At 46.7% G+C, this 8,411-nt stretch overlaps 1 non-coding gene across 1 annotated transcript; it reads right to left on the bottom strand.

The window, feature by feature from the left end:
• Positions 1 to 7,921: 7,921 nt before the first annotated feature.
• LOC140397395 (U2 spliceosomal RNA) lies at positions 7,922 to 8,105 on the bottom strand. The gene has a single exon (XR_011936850.1). It is a non-coding gene; the product is annotated as a U2 spliceosomal RNA (small nuclear RNA).
• Positions 8,106 to 8,411: the final 306 nt, after the last annotated feature.

The raw sequence follows: 8,411 nt of genomic DNA, 5'->3' as shown, positions 1-8,411 counted from the left end.
GTGTCTGTGTTTTGCAGTGAGCTGGATCTGCTGTGATCTCTGCCATGGAAGACTATCTCTGGATCATTTGAGTGATTTAAACTCATAATGGTAGAGCCTTTAACCTGATGTGTTTCTGTTTAAAGGTGTTAAGTCTCAAGGATGTTCAAAGGTGAAAGACTATCTCTGGATCATTTGGGTGATTTAAACTCATAATAGTAAAGCGTTTAACCTGGTGTGTTTCTGTTTAAAGGTGTTCAGTCTCTCTTGGATGGTGAAAGGAATAACTGAAGGATTATTTACTGTTGTAATGTTTTCGGGGTTATCTTTGAAGTAAGGGGTGTTAAGAGATCCAATGTTCATTTAAGAGGTTAAGTTGAGTTCATGGAATAAACATTGTGTTGTGTTTGAAAACCCACGTGTCTATAATTGTAATCCCACACCTCGGGAACAAGCCGTGTGCTCGGAAAAGCACCAATTGCATTAAAGGGGGAGATTGGTTGAACTCCATGGTACATTTTGGGGTTCTGAAAACGCCTCACCCATAACAACAGCATGTCAAACACTAACCACGATGTGATTTCTCAGGTGTTTGGTCAGTAATTGGGACCACACGGCTACCTGGTCAACCCTGTATTGCTTTATTAGCGAGAGGCCCACTGATGCACTCTTGTATCTTTGTTCAGAGATGAATTCTGAAGCAGTGTCTGGATGTTGTGAAAATGAGGGATCCAGCTATTAATCTGTTAATATTTCGGGTGATGTCTCAGTTGTATGCCGTGTCCTGGTTCGTAGAGCAGTTCTGTTTGTGTCGAGACACTTTAAGAATTTTGATTCAGCAAGAGTTCGTGACTTTTAGACGCCATCAGCATTTCTCTATCCATTTGGAATACCCGGATGCGGAACATATGTTTTGCAACTAAAATTTCTCACGTCTCACATCTCTGGGAAGAAATATATTTTTCATGTTATGGCTTTTTAAATCAGTGTTTTATGAGTTGCTGAAGAATTACCTCAATATTAACTAATGTCCCAAAATACATACAGTGACCGCATATCAGAACTTACACAGTAATACATGTTTGACTTCTGTTGAACAACAGCCATTCAATGAAACTCTGTTACCCGTCCTGGTCAATTTTCAATCAAATAATTTTACTATTTGAGGGCTGCCACATTCTCTGTTTATTCCCTATCCGTGCCTTCATATTTCCAACCATCGAGCATGATTTACGGTATCTTATGAAGACAACTGTGGACAGCATCACACTATACCCTGGGGCACTGCACCACTACCCCTCTGCCCCTCAACCCCATCCTTCCAAACCAGGCCCTCAATATGCTCCCTGTGTTAAGGCCTGAAATGCCACCACTGCATGCTGCATCTTGGAACATTATGTAGCGCATGATCTCAAAGGCCGTTATTTTTGACAGCAGATGCTCTGTCTGTGTGTCAGCGAGTGTCGGGGTGGTGGTGTAGGGAGGGGCTGTCTGTTGATGAAGCCAACGGGGTTTCGCGGGATTTGGCCACAAAACCTTCACGGAATTCTAATTGAGATACAATGCGCAAAGTGGAAATTTATACATTTATTGTTATTTTTCTGAATTGTCAGAATGGTAAAATATAAGCTATGGCGAAAGGCAAAACCTCTAAGAATATGGGAGAACTTTTCACATGTTTTTTTTTACAACCGTATATATAACCTAGTGACAAGGACATTTTGTTCCAAGTTGTTCTTTAAAAAAAAGGATGGAAGATCCATTTGTAACAACATGACCCACACAGACCATGTCCCACAGTGTGTTGTAAAAATGATCGACCAATTAACTATTTATTTCATTCTCCTTAATCATGTATAGAATTATTGCAAATGTTTCCCACACTTACTATTAATATTTTGAAAGAAGTCTGCCTCTGCGATAGTGTCTGAAGGAATATCCTCCATCTTCCTTACTCTCCAGTTTTGTTGGGGACACTTCTATGTATCAAAACACACTCCATTAAATATAATGTATTCTCTTTCACTTTGCTTGTCTAACCCTTCGGCTCTGGGGGATGCCCGTCTGATTATGGGATGCTGGAAAATGATCGTCCAGGCATTGACTTCAATAACAAATTTGACTTGTTATTTGTGGGTTTGTTTTTTAAGGAATAAATAATCTTCCCCATTCCAATGCCACTGATGTGATTTTAGGCTAGGGGATGGTGTGTTGGTAATTGTCCTGAACTTGTAAATGTAAGAATCTTTTTCTTGATAGTTTAATAGATACTACACCCAACCTGGCAAGAACTGGCAGGTTATCCCTGCGGTAGACGTTTTCGGGGTCAGAAACAGGAGGCTGGGTAATGCTTGGCCTAGTAATAGCCTACCTGCAATTGCAATCTGTCTGCCCAAGAGAATTGTAATGTCGCAACCTCTCCTCCACCGGATTTCCTTCTGGAAAAACCTTCGACCAGATAACACAACCCCAGTGATCTGATCAAAATACAATATCGGTGTAACATAGAAGCACAGGACATTATCATGTGAGAGTACCTTTAAGACATGGATGTTGAAGCAATGTACCTTTAAGAAAACAGTGATGTCAGAGAGTGGGTGGAGCTGAGGTCAGGTCAGCCATTTTGCAGTTTTGTTTTGCAGTTGGAAAAAGAGCGTGTCTGTGTCTCGGAGTTTCCAAAGAGCTGCAGTTTTAAAAAGTAGCTTGTGTGTGTCTGTGTGTTTCAAGAAGTTTGCAGTTTGAAAAGCAGCTTGTGTGTTTCTGTGCTTTACAGTGAGCTGGGTCTCTGCCATGAAAGACTATCCGTGGATCATTTTGGGTGATTTAAAGTAAAGCCTTCAACCTGATGTGATTTTGTTTGAAGGTGTTAAGTCTTTTGGAAGTTCGAAGGAACATTTTTCGGAATTATTTACTGTTGCAATATTTTCTGAGTTATCTTTGAAGAAAAGGGTGTTAAGAGATCCAATGTTTATTTAAGATGTTAAGTTGAGTTCATGGAATAAAAGTGTTTTGTGTTTAAAAACCCACGTATCCATAAATGCAATCCTACACCTCGGGAACAAGCCGTGTGCTAGGAAAAGCAACAAATCCATTAAAGGGAGAGGTTGGTTGAACTCCATGATAGATTTTCGGGTTCTAAAAACGCCTCGCCCATAACAATATGGTCATGAATAGCGCAAAACGATATCATATTTCCGTACATTTGTTGAAGCAATTGATTTTTTTGATGGACAATGGATCAGCTTTGAATGATGGGAGTAAAATAATTTGCTTTCGTAGAATTTACAGTGTAGAAGGAGGCCATTCGGCCCATCGAGTGTGCACCGGCTCTTGGAAAGAGCACCCTACCCAAGGTCAACACCACCACCATATCCCCATAACCCAGTAACCCCACCCAACACTAAGGGCAATTTTGGACACTAAGGGCAATTTATCATCGCCAATCCACCTAACCTGCACATCTTTGGACTGTGGGAGGAAACCGGAGCACCCGGAGGAAACCCACGCACACACAGGGAGGATGTGCAGACTCCGCACAGACAGGGACCCAAGCTGGAATCGAACCTGGGACCCTGGAGCTGTGAAGCAATTGTGCTATCCACAAGGCTACCATGCTGCCCTTGGCACATTGGTGGAAGGTTTGAATCGAGGCACTCAAGAGGGCATTGGGTGACTATTTGAAGGAAACAATTTGCAGTGACACCTTCCTCTTCCCCAGCCCCCAACCAGAATAACGAACATCCCTGCATCCAGCCTCTCCAGCACTGTCAGTTTTTTATACGGTTCAATTCGATTCCCTCCCATTCTTCTCAATTCTAGTGAATGCAGGTGCTGTCAACCCAATCTCTCCAAGGCGACAATCTTCCCTCCCAAGAATCAATCTGCTGAGCTTCTGATGCACTCCTGTGTCATATAACTCAAGTAATTTGTTTGTATCTCCATAGATGCTGCCTGACCTGCTTCGTATGATCACATTTTCCATTTCATTGTCTGAGGAGTTGTGTATGGTGCTGAAGATTGTGCAATTATCAGCGATCTTATGATGGAGGGAAGGTCACTGATGAAGCGGTTGTCGATAGTTTTGCGACAGAGGTGACTGAGGAATTGTATTAATGTAGTCAGTGACTATTGTCCTGAATATACTGCCTGACATTGAAGTGGAAGTAGAATCCATCATGGATATCAAGAGCACATTTTATGGAATCACATGGAATTCCTACACGGCATAGAAGGCTATGGGCCAAGTCCTGGAAAACGGCATTAGAATGGTTAGTTGTTCATTTATGACCCGCACAAGCGCAATGGGCCGAATGGCCCTTTCTGTGCTGTATGATTTTATGACTCCAATTACAGAAGGAAGCCATTTGGCCCATTGAGTCTACGCCAACCCTCCGAAAGTGTACTGTACCGAGTTCCACTCCCCCGCCCTCCCCCCTCGACCGCAATAACCCAGTAACCGAACCTGCACACACTTGGACATTAACGGGCAGTTTTTCATGGCCAATCCACCCAACCTGAATGGCTGTCTAATGGCCGTGTTGTACCTGCTCGGGGACTGTCAGAGGGAGAGAGATTAAAAGGCACAATGTTTCGTCTGATGTTATCCTGATGTCTCTCTGCCTCAGAATGATCGCACACCAGGTCGGAGTGCGTGCCACCAGAATCAAACACACATTGGTGTTGGTCAAACCAAACTCTGGTGTTGTGCCTGGGTGGCCCTTTGTCACATTGCGTGTGATTTGAGTTTGGAATTTCTGTTATATTGTGGGTCACGGGCAATGTCCAATCTCAGGATAGACGTCTACTTTGTAAGAAGGACTTTTCACCGTGGATGGCGCGGTGGTTTCAATGTGGAGCTGGTCAACGGCCATCGTTGAGATTGAGCTGAAGCTCAGTCAATGTGGACTGGTTTTGTCAATAAAGATGCTGCCATTGGCCAGTCTCTGCCTTAGGGAATTGTTGTCCATCTCCTGCTCCATCCAATCTGGACAATGGGCTGCAGGAGTCGCCACTGCGCCTGCGCCACAACCACAGCCTGAGGATGGCGGCCATCTTGAGCTGCTCGGTGTGACGGCCGGCGCCATTTTGAGTTGCCGGGGAGACGGCCGGCGGCAATCTTGAGTTGCCAGGGGAAACGGCTTCATTGAGGTGATGGCCCGCGCGCTGTCCTCTGGGGGAAAGCCCCTCCGCACATGAGCACAGGCGCATGTTTGAATTTTAATTTGCATCTGATGATTATAATTACTCGCATCCTCTCCCGTCTGAATTCCTCTTCCTTCTCGGTTCTGAAGCTTCGATTCCAGTTTTGATCTGTTTTTGACAATTTGATTTATTTTTCAAACCTGGGCTCCTCTGGCCGCACTCTGGGGGATGCGGCGGCGCATGCGCAGTCCCGCAGCCGTCACTGGGTTATGAAATGACCTGTTGATTTTATTTTAATTCATTTCCTGGGGGCGGCTCTGAATTTAAGTCAACTCCCCCGTTTCCCAGCAGCCGCTTCTTCCTCTTTTCTGTGAAATAACCGGTGGGTGGAGAGGTGACGTCACGGCAACATGGCGGATGCCCCGCCCAACACCGGGAACCGGATGTTCCGCCAACAAGCAGCGGCCGGGCCGGGCTGCGGACAGGAGGTGATACTGGGAGGAGCGGAAGCAGCATCGGCTTCTGGGAGAGTGACCCACGCCCTCTGGCGGCCGGGACGGGAAGCAGCCGCCGACGTCTCTCTGGCCGCAGAGCAGCGCCTGCAGCGGCTGTGAACCACCAGCTGGCGGCAGCCTTGAAGCAGTTGAATCAGCCACACTGACAGAGGTTTGAGACAGAGAGGGATTTGAGTCTTTAATTCATTGACAGACACAGCGGAAAGGTGCAGCCGCCTTTTCACCGGCACATTCTGCATCCCGCACCTTTTAAACACACATTCATCTCAGCGCCTCATTGTCTGGGGTTGTCTCTGAGATTTCCACGGAGCGGTACAGCTGGTTTAATGTTGTTCACCTTTTATTCCTCTTGAATCTTCGTTCCATCCTCTTCCATTGAGTGTTCCTCGTCAGATGAGGTTGGGGTTGTATTGTCAGGGCGTGCTGTGGCCTCCCCTTTTTGTTGAGGGCCCTTCTGGTGCTTTTACACATTCTGCGCTGTTGTGTCTTTGTCGATGAAGGTGGCATCAACCTCCTCTGAGGTCGCCTTTTTGACTCTGCCGCTGATGATCTGTGCATATGTCGCCCCGCGTTTCGGGCAGGCCCTGTACAGATGGCCGGCCTCCCCACACAGGTTGCAGCACTTGTCTTCCTTGCAGTCCTTAGTCATGTGTCCCTCCTGCCTGCAGTTTTTACAGAAGGTGACATTGCAGTTGGCGGCAACATGCCCCATTTTGCCACAGGTGTGGCATACTCGTGGCTGTCCCACGTAGTAGAGGTAGCCACGATTTACTCCAATGGCGGAACTGGAGGGGGGTTGCAGGATGGTTCGGCCGCCCTCTGTTCTCAGAGTCACCTTGATCTGGTGCTCACTTGTCCAGATGCCAAAGGTGTCCATCAGTTGCACGCTGTCACTTTTCAGCTCAGCGTACCTGGCGAGGAACGTGAGCACATCAGACACGGGGACGTGGGGCTTGTACGTGTGCAGTGTAACAACCCGGTTTTGCTGCGACGGTAACGTAAAAAGAGGCTCCGCAGTCAGGATAAACAGGGGACTTTGCTTGCCCTTTTCTTTGAACACGTTCAAGAATTTGATGCACGCTGCAACACTCTTGAAGGTGACATCAAAATATCCATTGTTGGGGAGGTTTTGCAAGCAGAAGATATCTGTTGCTTGAACCCCGCAGCACTCGAGCAGCACCCGCTTCACGAAGAAGTTTCGGTCTACAGGTGACTCCCCTTCCGCCTTCTTCGCTGTGATTCGGACAGTGTTTCGCACTCCCCAGCCCGGTGGTCGGGATGCAGTTGCAGCCATAGCTCATACGTTGAGTCTAAACTGTATCGGCATTAGGCCTAAACCAGAAGCTTAGCCCAGCATGTAGATCCACCAATAGCAGCCGAGCTCCAAACGTTTTCTCTTTGACGACTTCAATCCCTCTGTGTTCTCCAATCTACATCACAATTCTCAGCTTCTCTTGATCCAATATACTGTTGATCATAGCCAAAAGGCCGAGAAGCAATAGCCCATATTTCCCGGCTATGGCTCTTGTCCTCCTCGCCCACCAACATTCAGGTGCACCTTGCTGCGCTCGACTGTGCTTTGGAACGTTTAGTCTACGGTCATGGTTGGTCAAGAGATCTCCAGCTTGGCCGAGCACTGTGGAGTCTGTGCATGCAGAACCAGAAAAACACAACAGGGAGACATCGTCTGGCACGCCTTCCACTGTCGTCACCAGAAGGAAAGAAGACGCTGTGAAGGCCCAGTGACACCCAACGCAGGGAGTCGAAGAAACCTCCACCTTTGCCGAACAAAGGGCAATCCGTGCAAGCAGCAAGTACTGGCGGAATCCAACAGGGGGCAATGTCTAGTCCCCCTGAGCTCCACCCTGGCGTGTTGGTCGTGGAGTCAGGAGAATGAAAAGAGACACCGTGAAGGTACACCTACATCCAAATCAGGATGCCGTTCAGTCTGTCGCCACACTTCTCTGTTGTGCAGGATGAAGGGCTTTGGTCAGTGAAATGAGGAGAAGGCAAGTCGGCATCCGGGGGTGAGGGTGAGAGGCCTGTAAAAAGCAGCAGGAAATCTGTGCGCATATCAGCCGAAAACGGAGCCTGGCTGCCGAAAGTCCGCGAGTCCACCGGCTCGCAACATTAGTGCACGAAGCTCCCGCCAGCAGAAAAGCTAGCAATGCTTTGGAGCCTGAAAGGCCTTAAATTAGTCAGGATGAGATAACTAGACAAGACAGAAAAGGGGAAGGCAGGTTTTGCGCCATTTTCTGCCTTCGCACCTTTGCTCACCAAAGCGGGGTGAAGGCACCATTCCCGGAAGCATGGCAAGACCAGGTCGATGCGTGGAGTGTTAGGAGCAAGCCCCTGCACGATCTCCGAATCTTAAATTCAATTTAATATTCGGTCCCCAGATAGAGGACACATCAGATATTATACTGATAAGAACAGATTTTTTTTTTTAAATGTTATTCAAAAAAATATACTTTATTAATAAAATTTATCATGAGCATTACAGAGCATTTCGAATTGTCTTGACTACATTTCCGTCAGAGTTACACATTGCCTTGACTTTCTTTCATTCAATTTTGATCTTATTATACACATATCACTCTTTACATTACAATTCCTTCTTAAATATTTACATCGTCATGTTTCTTTTATACATTGGAGTGTTGGTTGCCCAGACCGAGGGGTTTTACACTGTTACCCGGCCCTCGGTGTACATTTGCTGGAAGGACCTTACACAGTGGTCTTTCCCCATTGCGCCTTGGCGGCAGCTGCCCCAAG

This window comes from Scyliorhinus torazame, chromosome 20 (genome assembly GCF_047496885.1).
Source record: "Scyliorhinus torazame isolate Kashiwa2021f chromosome 20, sScyTor2.1, whole genome shotgun sequence".
Classification (NCBI taxonomy): domain Eukaryota; kingdom Metazoa; phylum Chordata; class Chondrichthyes; order Carcharhiniformes; family Scyliorhinidae; genus Scyliorhinus; species Scyliorhinus torazame.
The sequence above is the reverse complement of the archived record's forward strand: the minus strand, read 5'-3'. Positions and strand labels throughout refer to the sequence as shown.